Below are 16,715 nucleotides of genomic sequence, written 5' to 3'. Positions count from 1 at the left end.
AAATAAATAAGGGAGATATTTTAGAAAAGAAGTGACATGACCAAAGTCAGAAAACATTATTGGAAGTGCTTGTTCAGCAGCTACATTTTTGACTTAGACAATACAACATTAAGCTTTGCTCATGAAAGGTGGGAATCTACTGACAATACGTCAAACCACAGTATATACTAGATTGCATTTAAATGAGAAAGGAATGGATGGACGGAGAGACAATATCCCTCTTATGGGCTAAAACTGGGGAACTACAATTTGCTATCTTTTTGTAGACAAGTGAAGATCCTTTGGTTTGCTCAGACCTTGGGGGGCTGGTTGCACAGGAAAAAAGACGTTCCGTGTTCTGTGTTTTCTATATTTGCTGTTCTTCCTTCCAATGGTCTGCGTTTTATTTTAGTGCTATTTTAAATTTTTGCATAGTTTTTAAAAAATCTGTATCTATTTTATCTCCTGCAAACCTGGAATCCCTGACTGGGAGAATCATAGAATCATAGAATCAAAGAGTTGGAAGAGACCTCATGGGCCATCCAGTCCAACCCCTTTCTGCCAAGAAGCAGGAATATTGCATTCAAATCACCCCTGACAGATGGCCATCCAGCCTCTGTTTAAAAGCTTCCAAAGAAGGAGCCTCTACCACACTCCGGGGCAGAGAGTTCCACTGCTGAACAGCTCTCACAGTCAGGAAGTTCTTCCTCATGTTCAGATGGAATCTCCTCTCTTGTAGTTTAAAGCCATTGTTCCGCGTCCTAGTCTCCAAGGAAGCAGAAAACAAGCTTGCTCCCTCCTCCCTGTGGCTTCCTCTCACATATTTATACATGGCTATCATATCTCCTCTCAACCTTCTCTTCTTCAGGCTAAACATGCCCAGCTCCTTAAGCCGCTCCTCATAGGGCTTGTTCTCCAGACCCTTGATCATTTTAGTCGCCCTCCTCTGGACACATTCCAGCTTGTCAATATCTCTCTTGAATTGTGGTGCCCAGAATTGGACACAATATTCCAGATGTGGTCTAACCGAAGCAGAATAGAGGGGTAGCATTACTTCCTTAGTAAGTATGAACAATGATTAAGGTAATGTCAAGGTTTTCCCCTGAGATTAAGTCCAGTCATCTCCGACTCTGGGGGTTGATCAGCCCACACACTGCATTGCCAGAGAAAGAAAACATGCCACACAGGTGAACTGTAAATAACAAGTAGTTTACTCTCCATAGTTCAGAATAACATACGTACAATGTGATCAGTTACATTAACTCACACAATGTCCTTTTATGAGAGGTTTAAAATGGTCTTTCTTTGTCCATATGGATAAACCCCTTCAGTAGCTCATGAAGTGAGAGCACACTCCAAACTCTGTCTCTCTCTGTTTTGCTCTTCTCTCTCTCTCTGAGCATAGCTCAAGCCTGAACAAAATGTAACTGTATCCAAAAGTCCCAGGCTCAGCCATCTCCCCGGGCATTGCCTGACCAATCAGTTTCATGCATCTCATTTTACGGTTGACAGACACACACTCACTGATTCCTTGCATGCTCCAACATATGTAATTCCATCTATTGTTCCTCTGGGCTTACATTCCAGCTTCTTTACCACCTTGGCTGCAAATGTCCAGGTTGTGAATGCTGTTTTTCAGCTGGGCTTCCAGGATTAAAGTCAGTGCTTCTCTTGAGGCTAAGCCAAAGGAAATGATGCTTGCACTATGACTTCCCCTGATGTACAAGTTGTGTCTCTGGCTAGCATTTCCTGCCTGTTTCCCTGCTCCTGGCACACACACTTTTAAGCCATATTAAATTGAAAAACACAAGCCTTGTTGTTATTTGAGAATTATCAATTTTATGTGTCATTGATTTTGTTATAGACTGATAATTTGATCTATTTTGCAAAATTTAAGTCCCTGGATTTTATACATTAAGGAAATAAGTTTGTCTGTGTAGAGCAGGCCTGGGCAAACTTTGGCCCTCTAGGCATTTTTTAACAACTCCCACAATTCTTCTTATAAAATCATAGAATCAAAGAGTTGGAAGAGACCTCCTGGGCCATCCAGTCCAACCCCCTTCCGCCAAGAAGCAGGAATATTGCATTAAAAGCACCCCTGACAGATGGCCATCCAGCCTCTGTTCAAAAGCTTCCAAAGAAGGAGCCTCCACCACACTCTGGGGCAGAGAGTTCCACTGCTGAACGGCTCTCACAGTCAGGAAGTTCTTCCTCGTGTTCAGATGGAATCTTCTTTCTTGTAGTTCGGAGCCATTGTTCCACGTCCTAGTCTCCAAGGAAGCAGAAAACAAGCTTGCTCCCTCCTCCCTGTGACTTCCTCTCACATATTTATACATGGCTATCATATCTCCTCTCAGCCTTCTCTTCTTCAGGCTAAACATGCCCAGCTCTTTAAGCCACTCCTCATAGGGCTTGTTCTTCTTCTTCATAATAATAATAGAATTACATTTCTATTCCATTTCATTACAAAATACAACCTCTATAATTCATGTATTTATTTATTCTCACTTCCCCGTTGTGCTCCCTGTATCCGGAGTCCTGCTTTTCTTTGCGGTCCCATCAGAACTTCACATCTTCTGCATAGGGTTGCTTAGAATCATGGAATCATAGAGTTCCAGTCCAACCCCCCGCCAAGGAGTAGGACAAGCTGTTCAAAGCGCCCCCAACAGATGGCCATCCAGCCTCTGCTTCCCATCTTTTTTTCATCTGGAAACCAATTACCTCACTGTGGGGGAACATGTGGATCAAGAATAGGTGTCTTGGCGGTGGGCCCGTGGGTGGCTGTGGAGCCCAATTCTTGATCCGCATGATCTCCCACAGTGAGGACATTGGTTTCCAGATGGGAGGGGGTCCCTGTCAGGGTTGGCTTGATGCACCTTCCTGTTGTTACGTTTCTTCCTTTCATCCTCCATTTGTGCCTCTTCGACTTCCGCAGCACTGCTGGTCACAGCTGACCTCCAGTTAGAGCCTCAAGGGCCAGGGTTTCCCATTTCTCGGTGTCTATGCCACAGTTTTTTAGGTCGGCTTTCAGCCCATCTTTCAATCTCTTTTGTTGTATCTCCCACCCAAGCCTGTCCTCCTCCTCCTTGGGAAAAGGGAGCCCTGGGCCTTGACCCCAAACTGAGACCTTCCTTCTCGGTTGTAGATGGAGGCTCTGCTCTGCTCCCTGGATGGATGGAATCCTCTTAATGTTCAGTGGGGTTGGCAGGGAGAGAATACCTCTGACTAACTATCCTATGAATGGGCATTTTTCTTCCATGACTACATCTAGGAACCAGTATTACTTGACAGATTAGAGAGATGGGCCAAAATTAACAAAATGAAGTTCAACAGTGACAAATGCAAGATACTCCACTTAGGCAGGAAAAATGAAATGCAAAGATACAGAATGGGGGACAATGCCTGGCTCGAGAGCAGTACGTGTGAAAAAGATCTTGGGAGTCCTCGTGGACAGCAAGTTAAACATGAGCCAGGAATGTGATGTGGCGGCAAAAAAAGCCAATGGGATTTTGGCCTGCATCAAGAGGAGCATAGTGTCTAGATCTAGGGAAGTCATGCTACCCCTCTATTCTGCTTTGGTTAGACCACACCTGGAATATTGTGTCCAATTCTGGGCACCACAATTCAAGAGAGATATTGACAAGCTGGAATGTGTCCAGAGGAGAGCAACTAAAATGATAAAAGGTCTGGAGAACAAGCCCTATCAGGAGCGGCTAAAAGAGCTGGGCATGTTTAGCTTGAAGAAGAGAAGGCTGAGAGGGGATATGATAGCCATGTGACATCAGCGCCCCTCCCCCAGCACCAACGGCCACTCTGGGGCCAGAATAAAGAAGGGGAGCCAGGAGGACATTGCCATCTTGTCCCCTGTGACATCAGCGCCCCTCCCCTAGCAATAATGTAATATTATGTAGTACTAGTGTTATGAATGATGTAATAGTACTATGCTAGTTATGTATTATGTTGTATGTACTTGTAAGCCGCTCTGAGTCCCCTTTGGGGTGAGAAAGGCGGCATATAAATGTCGTAAATAAATAAATAAATAAATGTATAAATATGTGAGAGGAAGCCACAGGGAGGAGGGAGCAAGCTTGTTTTCTGCTTCCTTGGAGACTAGATCAAGGAACAATGGCTTCAAACTACAAGAGAGGCGATTCCATCTGAACATGAGGAAGAACTTCCTGACTGTGAGAGCCGTTCAGCAGTGGAACTCTCTGCCCCGGAGTGTGGTGGAGGCTCCTTCTTTGGAAGGTTTTAAACAGAGGCTGGATGGCCATCTGTCAGGGGTGGTTTGAATGCAATATTCCTGCTTCTTGGCAGAAGGGGGTTGGACTGGATGGCCCATGAGGTCTCTTCCAACTCTTTGATTCTATGATTCTATGATTCTCTCCCCAAGCAGGTCAATGGATTGAGGAGCAAAGGCATGAGTTGCTCCATCAAAACCTCATGACTCTGTCTCTGCCTTCATCTTTCATCCTTTGGTTGCAGGGCTTTGGAGAGATGCTCTTTCCCCCTCCTTCCAGTGTCACTCTGGGCAAGGAAGGGTTAAGAGAGGGAGAGTGGTGCCCAGAGAGGCAGGAAGGAAGTGGGCCTCCTTATACAGGCCTTTCCTGCCCCTCTAGGAACCAAACTCCCTCCACTCCACTCTTCCTTGCCTGGCTGGGAGAGAAGAGAAGAGTTTCCCCCTTTGGCCTCTTCCGCTTCTTCCTCTCCTTCCGGTGAGTCTTCTTCCCAGACTTCCTTCTCCAAAGGGCCAAAGAGAGGCTGAAGCCCACAACTCTTGGAGGGAGGGCCTGGACTCAGGTGGGAGTGGGGGGTCACCAGGTTCTCCAACCAGGGGGTCCTTGGGAGGAGGGAGAAGCAATTACAAAAACTGTAGATTGCCAATCACAATTTCTATATTCTAAGAATTTCTACATTGAATGTAACAGGAGAACATTCACACGATTAATTAAAGACTGTTTATAATTGGAAGATAATTTTTCAATACTTTGTTAACATAGTAAAACTAGAGCTTCCAAAATCACAATTACATAATGTCAGGCACAGTGACACACAAAATAACACTTCCTATATCATCGAAAGATCTTCTTTCATAAACGACATCAAAAACAATGACACATGGTTTATCAATATTTCGTCAATACAATGAGCTTAGAGCTTCCAAAACAACAGTTAAACAATATCCGGCACAATGGCACAAAATAACACTTTCTATGTTGTCGAAAGATCTTCTTCCATAAACAACATCAATGATAGTGACACACAACAAGGTCTCCCGGGTTGTTTCCCTTGTTTCACAATGTCTTCATCAGGTGTTATGATGTTGTAATTCAATTCTTATAGGTGGCTATCAGTTCTGTTTTGATTTCCTATCAGCATTATAGTTAGAATCATAGAATCATAGAATCAAAGAGTTGGAAGAGACCTCATGGGCCATCCAGTCCAACCCCCTGCCAAGAAGCAGGAATATTGCATTCAAATCACCCCTGACAGATGGCCATCCAGCCTCTGCTTAAAAGCTTCCAAAGAAGGAGCCTCCACCACACTCCGGGGCAGAGAGTTCCACTGCTGAACGGCTCTCACAGTCAGGAAGTTCTTCCTAATGTTCAGATGGAATCTCCTCTCTTGTAGTTTGAAGCCATTGTTCCGCGTCCTAGTCTCCAAGGAAGCAGAAAACAAGCTTGCTCCCTCCTCCTCCCTGTGGCTTCCTCTCACATATTTATACATGGCTATCATATCTCCTCTCAGCCTTCTCTTCTTCAGGCTAAACATGCCCAGTTCCCTAAGCCGCTCCTCATAGGGCTTGTTCTCCAGACCCTTGATCATTTTAGTCGCTCTCCTCTGGACACATTCCAGCTTGTCAATATCTCTCTTGAATTGTGGTGCCCAGAATTGGACACAATTTTTGGATTCAATTCCTGTAAACAGCCTTGGCTCTGAGTAAGGAGTTCTGGATGGCTGACTTCTCTGGTTGAAGTAGTCTGCAGTGCCTTTCATGTTCCTTGATTCATGTTTGGGCAATGCTGCATTTGGTGGTCCCTCTGTAGACTTGTCCACAGCTGCATGGTATACGGTAGAGTCCTGCAGAGGTGAGAGGATCCCTCTTGTCCTTTGCTGAACGTAGCATTTGTTGGATTTTCTTGGTGGGTTTCTCTTGGTTCTTCTTTACAAGTAAGGCTATGGATCACGAGGCATCAGCTGAAGGAATCACGGGCGGGTCCAGCGTGGGTTGGGACTAAATGGGAACTCAGTGGGAGGCCAGGTGAGGCTGGAGAATCAAAGATTACCAGGCCAATTAGATTTCACGTGGATGACTAGGACAGTTTTAAATGGTGCGTTTTAATATTGTGATAAATGTTTTCAATGTTTATGTATGTATATAAGAATTTGTGTCCCGGTATTGAATGTTTGCCGTAGATATGTTGTGCTCTGCCCTGAGTCCCCTTCGGAGTGAGAAGGGCAGAATATAAATGTTTTAAATAAATAATAAATAAATAAGACCCAAGTGGAAGGAGGGCCCCGCATTACCTGGCTCTGGGATAAATATTTTTTCCAAGAAAAAGTATCCCAAAGCCTGTTGTCTAATTCTGCCTTTCTTTCACAGAGGAAATGTGATTGTTGGCTGAGAATTTTGGAATAGAGCCTGTTTTGGGATTTCTTTCCCTTGAGAGAGGAGGGAGGAAAAGCATCTTGGATCCAATTTGCTTCTTCTACAAAAAGTAGTTCCAACATGGAGAGATCCAACTCACCTGGAATTGAAGCAGGACTTGGGAGCAGTGGAACATCCTGGGTAACAACTACACATAAGTTCCTGAGTGTGGACCTTTATAGTTCACACATGCAGTTGCAGCGCTTCAGGCAGTGCTCCTACCGAGAGGGCGATGGACCCAGAGAGGTTTGCAGCCGCCTCCACTCTCTCTGCCGCCAGTGGCTGAAGCCAGAGCAACACACCAAGGCGGAGATGCTGGACCTGGTGATCCTGGAGCAGTTCCTGAGCCTCCTGCCCCCAGAGATGGGGAGCTGGGTCCGAGAGTGTGGGGCAGAGACCTCTTCCCAGGCGGTGGCCCTGGCGGAAGGCTTCCTCCTCAGTCGGACAGAGGACGAGAAGCAGGACGGACAGGTGAGAGCATTCCCTTGGGTTCCCTCACCTTGGGATTGATGGATAGAGTAAACGTACGTCCTGCCTTCCTTCCAAGATGGGACCGATGTGAGGGAGAAGCCAGACTCTGCTCTGCCCCTCCTGCTCTCACTTCAATATCCACTGTGAGCTCAGTTGATGCTCTGCTCAAATTTGGTGACCCTGATTTTTATCCATACTACTTCTGGAATACTCTGTGCTCTTCCAGGCCCAAAATATCTGCATTAAAGTCCAGCCTGATGTCCCTGAATCAGAAAAATCTCACTCGGGCACCACCCAGAACCTCCAGCAGAAAGAACTCAAGCAGGAAGGAGATGGGGCTGCCGCTTTGCAGGGTAAGGAGGAACCCTTCTGGGAGTTTTGGTGTTTTATGTCAATGCAAATTGGCCTTCAGGGGATTGTAGCACACCCACAATCAGTTTGAGCTAGAGAAGGCATAGATGTAGGATCATTTCAGCCTGAAACTAGTATATAGGTAAGCATTTGATTGCAAAAGACAATTGGAACTACTTTAGTCAGTTGGAACTACCAAGCACAGTATTTATTTATTTATTTATTTATTTATTTACAGTTCTTATATTCCGCCCTTCTCACCCCGCAGGGGACTCAGGGCGGATTACAGTCAACACATATATGGCAAACATTCAATGCCAGTTTGACAAACAACATTTAACAGAAAAAAGGCTATTTAACTTTTTTTCTGGCCGCCAGGGGAGCTGCTGCTTTTCATCGTCCATCAACGACACCGATGAAGTTCTTCCGCATTCCACATTCCCCGGAGTCTTCTTTCTTTATGTCCTCATAAATTAGTTAAATTTAGCCTCCCACACAAGGTGGTGCCTTATTTTCCTACTTGACAGATGCAACTGTCTTTCGGGTTGCAAAGGTCGACAACGGGCTACACAATGGCTGGACACCCACTCCAGCCCGGGCTGGCTTCGAACTCATGACCTTTTGGTCAGAATGATCTTAATGCAGCTGACACTCAGCCAGCTGCGCCACAATCCCGGTACTAGTTTCAATCCAAGCTACTGCTTCAGATGAAATGGCCTAAACTCCAAAACTTATTCCTGGGCTGGAGAATGCTCCTGTGTTCATAGGGCCATTTCCTCATAAGTTTCTTTTCAGGACTTAATTGTAATTTCTGAGACATGTTTATGTGATCAGCTTTCCAACCCTTGTGCGCTCTCTCTCTTTCTCTCCCTCCCTCCCTCCCCCTCCCAGGGGCTGGAATGATGTTGTTGCAGAATTCTCCGCCGGTTCTTCCCTTTTGTGATGGAGTGGAATTGAATCAGGTAAGCAGATGGATTCCTGGGAGAGGAGGAATGGGACTGCCTGAGGGTCATTTATTCCAGGCTTAATCATCAAACATATGTTGAAAAAGGAAAGATTGAACCAACAGAGACCTAAATCATTTCCAAGAGATTCTTGTACATATTTTTCTTGATTTCCTATATGTGAGAAGGAAATGTGTTCTTTTTCCACCAGGGCCCAATTGCCTTTGAGGACGTGGCTGTCCATTTCTCTTTGGAGGAGTGGATTCTCCTCAATCCTGATCAGATAGCCTTATACGTGCAGATAATGGAGGAAATTCATGGGATGGTGGACTCTCTTGGTAAGGCTCCTTCTCTGATGGGGATTTCTATTTCAAAATGCAGGATCCCAGTCCCTGGTGGAAGCAAGATGTTAATCATCCCAATCCCTGAACGTCCTCAAGGCAGGGCTAATGTTACAAGCATACGACATACTAGTAAAATATAGTCTTTCTGATACAGAGAACAATCTCCTTTTTCTCTCAGCTGATTTGCTGTTTCAAGGTGGCATGTTTTAGGAACTATTACATCTTCTCCTCTTGATCTAAACCTCCTTTTGGAACTTTCTCAGGGGCTCAGGTGGGACTGTGGCTGTCGTGTTTTACTTTCTTCATGGTTGATGTCAGTGTGATGACTTCCTGGACCTTTCAATATCCCACTCTCCCTGTAGAGATCTGGGAAGGGCATCCAGGACATCTGAGAAAACAAAGGCAAATGATGCAAATAGTTTTAAAACTTAAAACATATTTGGACATTTTAATGGAATTACAATATTTTAAAAAGAATTAAAACCAGAGACATGGAAGGGTGTTGGTAAACACAATTAGATGCCCAAACCCTCATGAAGAATAATGTATTGAATTGGTGCCTGAGCAACTCCAACATTACCACCAATTTGGACTCCAGTGGGAAGACTTCCATAACTGGAGTCAAGTCCAAGCATACCACACACCCTTGCCGCATACCACACACCCTTGCCGCATACCACACACCCTTGCCACAACTGGTCTCTTTACAAAGGCGAGATTCAACGTATTTCCCTCAGAGCTGCTAAGAGGCAGACTGCCTGGAGTTCCTTCCTCTCAAAGACTATGTCCCTGTGGAGGAAATGAAATAGAAACAACACAATACATTTTATTGCAGTGCCGCTATTACACAGTGCAACGTAAGCAAATTTTATATCCAATCCTGTCCCACATGACCAGCCATCCCTCATATGCAGAGGATTGCTAGATATCCCTTAGAGGACAAGTGCCACAATGTGACTCTCATGGTGGCAAAATGCCTCGCAGTGGCAACAAGGCGGAGGAAGCAACTAACCTTTGATAGGGGTATTACTTGAAACTGTGTAGATGTATTTATTTATTTAAAATTTATTTAAAACTTTTATATCCCGATCTTCTCAACCTCCGTGAGGTACTTGTCATGCGATAGCATGAGTAGCATGCAGATTGACTCTAGCCCAGTTAACTTTGTGTGTGATGACTTGGCTCATAAAAGAAAACCACATGAGACTTCGGCTTAAAGTAGAAAAGAAAAATATTGTAGTATTGGCAGCATACAAAATAAAATAGCAGGATTGCTGTTTCCAAAAAAGTAACACAAAATAATATCTTCTGAGAGTTATCTTTACTCAGCTGTGATAAGAATCCTTGTCTTCTTCACATGGCTGTGTCTTCGCAGGACATCTGCAGCATAGTCCCCGGCTTACACAAGGCAAAGTGACACAAAAGCAAAAACACGCAGAGGCATAGACACACAAAGGCATAAACGCACAATGGCAAAGAAACTAAACACACAGTAGCTATCTTTATACACATGAAAGTAATGCTCTCAATTAGCTCTTCAATTAACTGAAACAGCCTTGAACCTTACAATAACTTAAAGTTGTAGCACAAACAACCTTGATCCTTACAACAACTTAGATAAAGTACGTTGCAACTTCTTAGTAGCAACAGTACTCAGATGTATCTTGTACAGTGAACTTCTCCTGAGATGGCAGAATTCAAAATGACTGTTTGTTTACTGATGGGTCTATGGACCGTAATACATATTCTTGTTGTTGTGATCATGAAAAAGAACAAACTTCCCCTGGATTCAGATACGCAGACACAACTATGCAGGCTAGCGTCTGCATGTCTGAAGCTAAGCTCTCTTTCTACACTGCCTCTCCCAGCACCAAACAGCCCCTGCCTCAGTCATTCGCAAGATGGTGACCTAAAACATAATGTGTCCTGTGCTTGTCAATGTTTGGGGCTCAGGGTTTTTTGTGCACTGGGAGAGCCATATAGCAGTAATCAAACTCTATATCCCTCTCTTTCAAGTGGTAAGAGTGTCATTCATGGTAGATTCACAATTACAGAAATATAGCTATTTCAAATTGAGTCCATCTTTTTGAAAAATTCTCTATATTTATACCACCCTAACGGTTAGGAAATAGTTCATATATCCCCTGTCACTTCCCTAAATTCTCATAGGTGAAGAAGTTGCCTCTCCCCTGTAAAAGCCAGGCAGAATTAGACAGGTATTGGAACCAGAGCAATTGGCTGAACAAAGAGACAGTCCTCAGAATGGTATTTCCAAGAAGTCTCTGTGATTGCGGCATTTGGATTACTAACAGCTCTTCCCTCTGGTGCACAGTCTTCTCACTCCTCACAAACCGGGATGGTTAGGAGGAAATATCCACTCTCTCCAGGGTGGTGTTACGTGGAGGTCACTATATCTGGTCACGTTTTGCAGATTTTTTTTAATTTTTGTTCCCTTCCCTGCCTTCATTCTTTTCTCCCCTTTTTCTTTACAGTCACAATCTTGTATCTTTCCAGCCTTGTCATGCAAAACTGTAAAATGGGTGGTAGTAAGGTAAAGATTTAGCTAGAGAAAAAGGTGAGCATTTGAATGTGAAGGGAAAATTCCTCCATTCTCCCAGAAAGAAGGAGACAGAATAAAAAGCCAGGCTGGGCTGATGAACAGGTAGCCTCTGGAGCATATGTTACTCACCTCTCCCTCAGAGGCTCCAGCCAGACAAAGAGTGTCCATCTTTACTGAACAAGGGGTGGGGAGGGGGCATCATCTATATCTTCTTTTCTTCCATACTTTCCTCCATATGTTATTTTAAGGATCATTTCAATCTCCTTCTTATGTTATTTCCCTAAATTCCTTAACGCTTACACTGAAGAATTATTGTTTCTGTCTCCTTCACAACAGATAACTGGAACAACAAACACAGGAAGCCTTTGCGACACAGTGGGGGCCTTCCTAGCTGCCAGCAAAACCAGAAAGAAGATGGAGGTTCTGCCAGAGAAAGGTCTTCCAAATGCAAAGTATATGGGCAGTGTTTTATCCAAAATATGGAACTTATTCTTCACAAGACACTCAGTTCTGGGAAAAGCCAAAATAAATGGAAAGAATCAGCAAAATGTATTGCTGATTACAAACTGCCAGATCTGAGCCAAGAAGAAATCTTTGAAGGAACTGAAGATCTCATAAGCCAGGAGTGTGGGAAATCTGCTATCCAGAGTTCACACTCTGTGAGGCACAAAAGACTCCACGCAGGAGAGAGGACATACAAATGCAAGGAATGTGGGAAATGTTTTGCTTACAGTTCAGCCTTGGTGAGGCACAAAAGACTCCACACAGGAGAGAAGCCATACCAATGCCAGGAGTGTGGGAAATGTTTTGCTCACAATTCACACTTGATGAGGCACAAAAGAGTCCACACAGGAGAGAAGCCATACCAATGCCAGGAGTGTGGGAAATCTTTTGCTGTGAGTTCAGCCTTAGTGAGCCACAAAAAATTCCACACAGGGGAGAAGGCATATCAATGCCAGGAGTGTGGGAAATATTTTGCTCGCAGTTCACATTTGGTGAGCCATAAAAGACTCCACACAGGAGAGAAGCCATACCAATGCCAGGAGTGTGGGAAATGTTTTGCTGTGAATTCAGCCTTGGTAAGCCATAAAAGACTCCACACAGGAGAGAAGCCATACCAATGCAAGGAATGTGGGAAATGTTTTGCTAACAGTTCACATTTGGTGAGGCACAAAAGACTCCACACAGGAGAGAAGCCATACCAATGCCAGGAGTGTGGGAAATGTTTTGCTTACAGTTCAATCTTGGAGAACCACAAAAGACTCCACACAGGAGAGAAGCCATACCAGTGCCAGGAGTGTGGGAAATGTTTTGCTCAAAATTCACACTTGGTGAAGCACAAAAAACTCCACACAGGGGAGAAACCATACCAATGCCAGGAGTGTGGGAAATGTTTTGCACTGAATTCATCCTTGGTGAGCCACAAAAGAGTCCACACAGGGGAGAAGCCATACCAATGCCAGGAGTGTGGGAAATGTTTTGCTCAGAGTTCGGTCTTGGTGAACCACAAAAGACTCCACACAGGAGAGAAGCCATACCAATGCCAGGAATGTGGGAAATGTTTTGCTGTGAGTTCAGCCTTGGTGAGCCACAAAAGACTCCACACAGGAGAGAAGCCATACCAATGCCTGGAGTGTGGGAAATGTTTTGCTTCGAGTTCAAACTTGGTGAGCCACAGAACACTCCACACAGGAGAGAAGCCATACCAATGCCAGGAGTGTGGGAAATGTTTTGCTTCCAGTTCAGCCTTGGTAAAGCACAAAAGACTCCACACAGGAGAGAAGCCATACCAATGCAATGAATGTGGGAAATATTTTTCTTGCAGTTCAAACCTGGTGAGCCACAAAAGACTCCACACAGGAGAGAAGCCGTACCAATGCCAGGAGTGTGGACAGTGTTTTACTCAGAATTCATCCCTTTTAAACCACCAGAGAACTCATACAGGAGAAAAACCATACAGATGCCCAGATTGTGGGAAATGTTTTGCTTACATCTCAGCCTTTGTGAAGCACAAAAGTCTCCACACAGGAGAGAAGCCATAAAAATGCCGGGAGTGTGGGAAGTGTTTTACTCTCATTGCATCCCTCAGGAAGCACCACAGAATTCACACAGATTAAAAAACAAATAAATGCCAGGCACGTGGGAAATGTTTTTATCGGTGTTCATACTTTTTGAACCATCAGAGACTATATACAGGAGAGAAATTATCCAAAGAGCTAGGAAAAAGCTAATAAAATGTGTTGCAACAGGGAAATGGCAGGTTATGGACATTCTGGTGCAGTAGACCAAACATTCAAAATTTCCCAATGGACACATGTTATTCCCTTGGCTTTAAGTAGGGTTTGGCTTGACTTTGGACTGATCTCTTAGACAACTTTCTTTGTGGTTTTGAACTCTTGTTTTTTTTGGCTTTGATGGACTTGGGACTGTTTTGGAGAATTACTTTGCTTCTCAACACACCGGTATCACTATGGGACTGGTGTGCCTTTCCTCTGGTCAGGCTTTGTGTGCAAATATCTGATTTCAAACAGAACCTTTTGAGACATTCTGCCTAAGATTTGGTAGATTTAAATCCCTAAATTGGGGTCCTGTTCTTGGAGCAGCAGAAAGCAAGCTCCTTGTGACAATCCTTCAGAGGGTTAAATACGATTCTCATGCCACTTAAAAAAAACCTGTATATACTCGAATATAAGCCAAGTGTTTCAGCCCTTTTTTAGGGTAAAAAAGCTCCCCTCGGCTTATATTCTGTTGAGGGTCCTGGCGGGAAGGTGTGGAGCTGAACAAAGCCCTTCTTCGATTCCCTGCCTTTCCGCCAGGACCTTCACTTCTTGCCGCACGCCAGGTGCCTTTCCAGGCAATTACCAACTCTGCTGCTCCTTTGATAGGTATTTCTCATCTCATCCCCACGTAGTATAAAAGCTGCCTTGGAAAAGTTACCGTGCCTGAGGCAAAAGAAGGAGAAAGGGGTGTGTGCACACACGGGGCAATAACAGGGAGAGAGAAGCACACCTCCTTCCCCCTCCTGTTGCCGTTCATGCGCCCTCCTGCAGGGTTGCTGTGTGGAGAACAGAGAGGTGCATGTGCGGCGAGAGGAAGAGAAAGGGAGGTGCGTGTGCCGTCACTTTGGATGGCACGGCCTCCCCGCTTCCCTTGCCATGCATGCACTCCCTCTGCTCTCCACACAGCACAACTCCACAACTCAGCTGGGTCGTTGTGCGGAGAGCATAGAGGTTGGTGTGCATGGCGAGAGGAAGAGAAAGGGTTGCGAACAGGAAAAAAGAGAAAGGGAGGCTTGTTTTCCAGACCCTCAATCATTTCAGTCCCCTTCCTCTGGACACATTCCAGTTTCTCGACATCTCCCTTCAGTTGTGGTGCCCAGAACTGGACTCGGTATTGCAGGTGTGGTCGGACCACGGAAGAATAGTTATTCCATGTTATGTGTTCAGGCAAATTGAACATGACTTTGAGGGCAATGAGGCAGTGAACTTCTTTTATGAAGGTTAAACAAAGGCTTTTTGTTTTATAGCAGTTGTTGTGTGATCAAGGATACGACTTTGTGAGCAAACTTAAATAAATAAATAAATATTGAATGAATAATGACAGCAGACACAATTTCAGATTGAAAACTTCATTGTATTCTAATTCAAGTCACAAAAATTAATGGAAGTGCTTGTTCATCAGCTACAGTTTTGGCTTAGGCAATACAACCTCAAGCTTTGCTCATAAAAGGTGGAGATCTATCTCCTGACAATATGTGAAACCATAGTATATAATAGATTGCATTTAAACGAGAAAGGAATGGATGGACGGACAGACAACATCCCTCTTACGGGCTGAAAATGGGGAACTACCATTTGCAGTCTTTTTGTTGGCAAGTGAAGATCCTTTTGTTTCCTCAGGCCTTGGGGGGTGATTGGACAGGAAAAAAGACCTTCCATGTTCTGTGTTTTCTATATTTGCTGTTCTTCCTTCCAATGGTCTGTATTTTATTTTATTTTAGTTATATTTCAAACTTTTGCATAATGTAAAAGCTGTGTCTGTTTTATCTCCTATAAACCTGGAGTCCATGACTGGGAGAAAGTATGAACAATGATGAAGGTAAAGGTTTTCCCCTGAGGTTCAGTCCAGTCGTGTCCGACTTTGGGGGTTGGTGCTCATCTCCGTTTCTAAGCCAAAGAGCTGCCATTGTCCGTAGACACCTCTTAAGGTCATCTGGCTGGCATGACTTCATGGAGCACCGTTACTTTCCCTCCAGAGTGGTATCGATTGATCTACTCACATTTGCATGTTTTCAAACTGCTAGGCTGGCAAAAGTTGGGGCTAACACTGTATCTCTCTCTGCTTCACTTTGCTTCTCTCTCTGAGCATCTGCATAGCTCAAGCCTGAACAAAATGTAACCGTATCCAAAAGTCCCAGGCTCAGCCATCTCCTCGGGCATTGCCTGGCCAATCAGTTTCATGCATCTTATTTTACGGTTGACAGACACACACTCACTGATTCCTTGCATGCTCCAACATATGTAATTCCATCTATTGTTCCTCTGGGCTTACATTCCAGCTTCTTTACCACCTTGGCTGCAAATGTCCAGGTTGTGAATGCTGTTTTTCAGCTGGGCTTCCAGGATTAAAGTCAGTGCTTCTCTTGAGGCTAAGCCAAAGGAAATGATGCTTGCACTATGACTTCCCCTGATGTACAAGTTGTGTCTCTGGCTAGCATTTCCTGCCTGTTTCCCTGCTCCTGGCACACACACTTTTAAGCCATATTAAATTGAAAAATATAAGCGTTGTTATTTGAGAATTATCAATTTTATGTGTCATTGATATTGTTATAGACTGATAATTTGATCTATTTTGCAAAATTTAAGTCCCTGGATTTTAACATTAAGGAAATAAGTTTGTCTGTGTTGAGCAGGCCTGGGCAAACTTTGGCCCTCTAGGCATGTTTTAACAACTCCCACAATTCTTCTTATAAAATCATAGAATCCTAGAGTTGGAAGAGACCTCATGGGCCATCCAGTCCAACCCTCTACCACGAAGAGGCAACAAGGGGATTGGCTACTCTTGATCTCATCCTAACAAATGCGGAGGACCTAATCGATGCGGTTGAAGTGGTCGGATCCTTAGGGGCAAGTGACCATGTGCTCCTGCAATTTGAGGTACAAAAGAAGGCCGAAACGAAGACAAGTCAAACCTGCATTTCGGACTTTAGGAGAGCTGATTTCCAAAAAATGAAGGAAACACTGAGCAGCATTCCGTGGACACAGATACTAAAAGACAAGGGAGCTACGGATGGATGGGAGTTTCTCAAGAGTGAAATACTCAAGGCGCAGTTGCAAACCGTGCCAACAAAAATAAAAAAATAGGACCAGTGCAAAGAAGCCAGAATGGATGTCCAAAGAACTTCTAACTGTGCTGAG

At 44.4% G+C, this 16,715-nt stretch overlaps 2 pseudogenes; both read left to right on the top strand.

The window, feature by feature from the left end:
* The window catches only part of LOC132766168 (zinc finger protein 208-like), a 146,698-nt pseudogene that overhangs the window by 26,964 nt on the left and 103,019 nt on the right, over positions 1–16,715 (top strand).
* On the top strand, positions 4,595–16,079 carry LOC132766001 (zinc finger protein 665-like; annotated as a pseudogene).

Source organism: Anolis sagrei, chromosome 2 (assembly GCF_037176765.1).
Source record: "Anolis sagrei isolate rAnoSag1 chromosome 2, rAnoSag1.mat, whole genome shotgun sequence".
Lineage (NCBI taxonomy): Eukaryota > Metazoa > Chordata > Lepidosauria > Squamata > Dactyloidae > Anolis > Anolis sagrei.
Note: the sequence above shows the minus strand (reverse complement) of the source record. Positions and strands in the feature narration are given on the sequence as shown.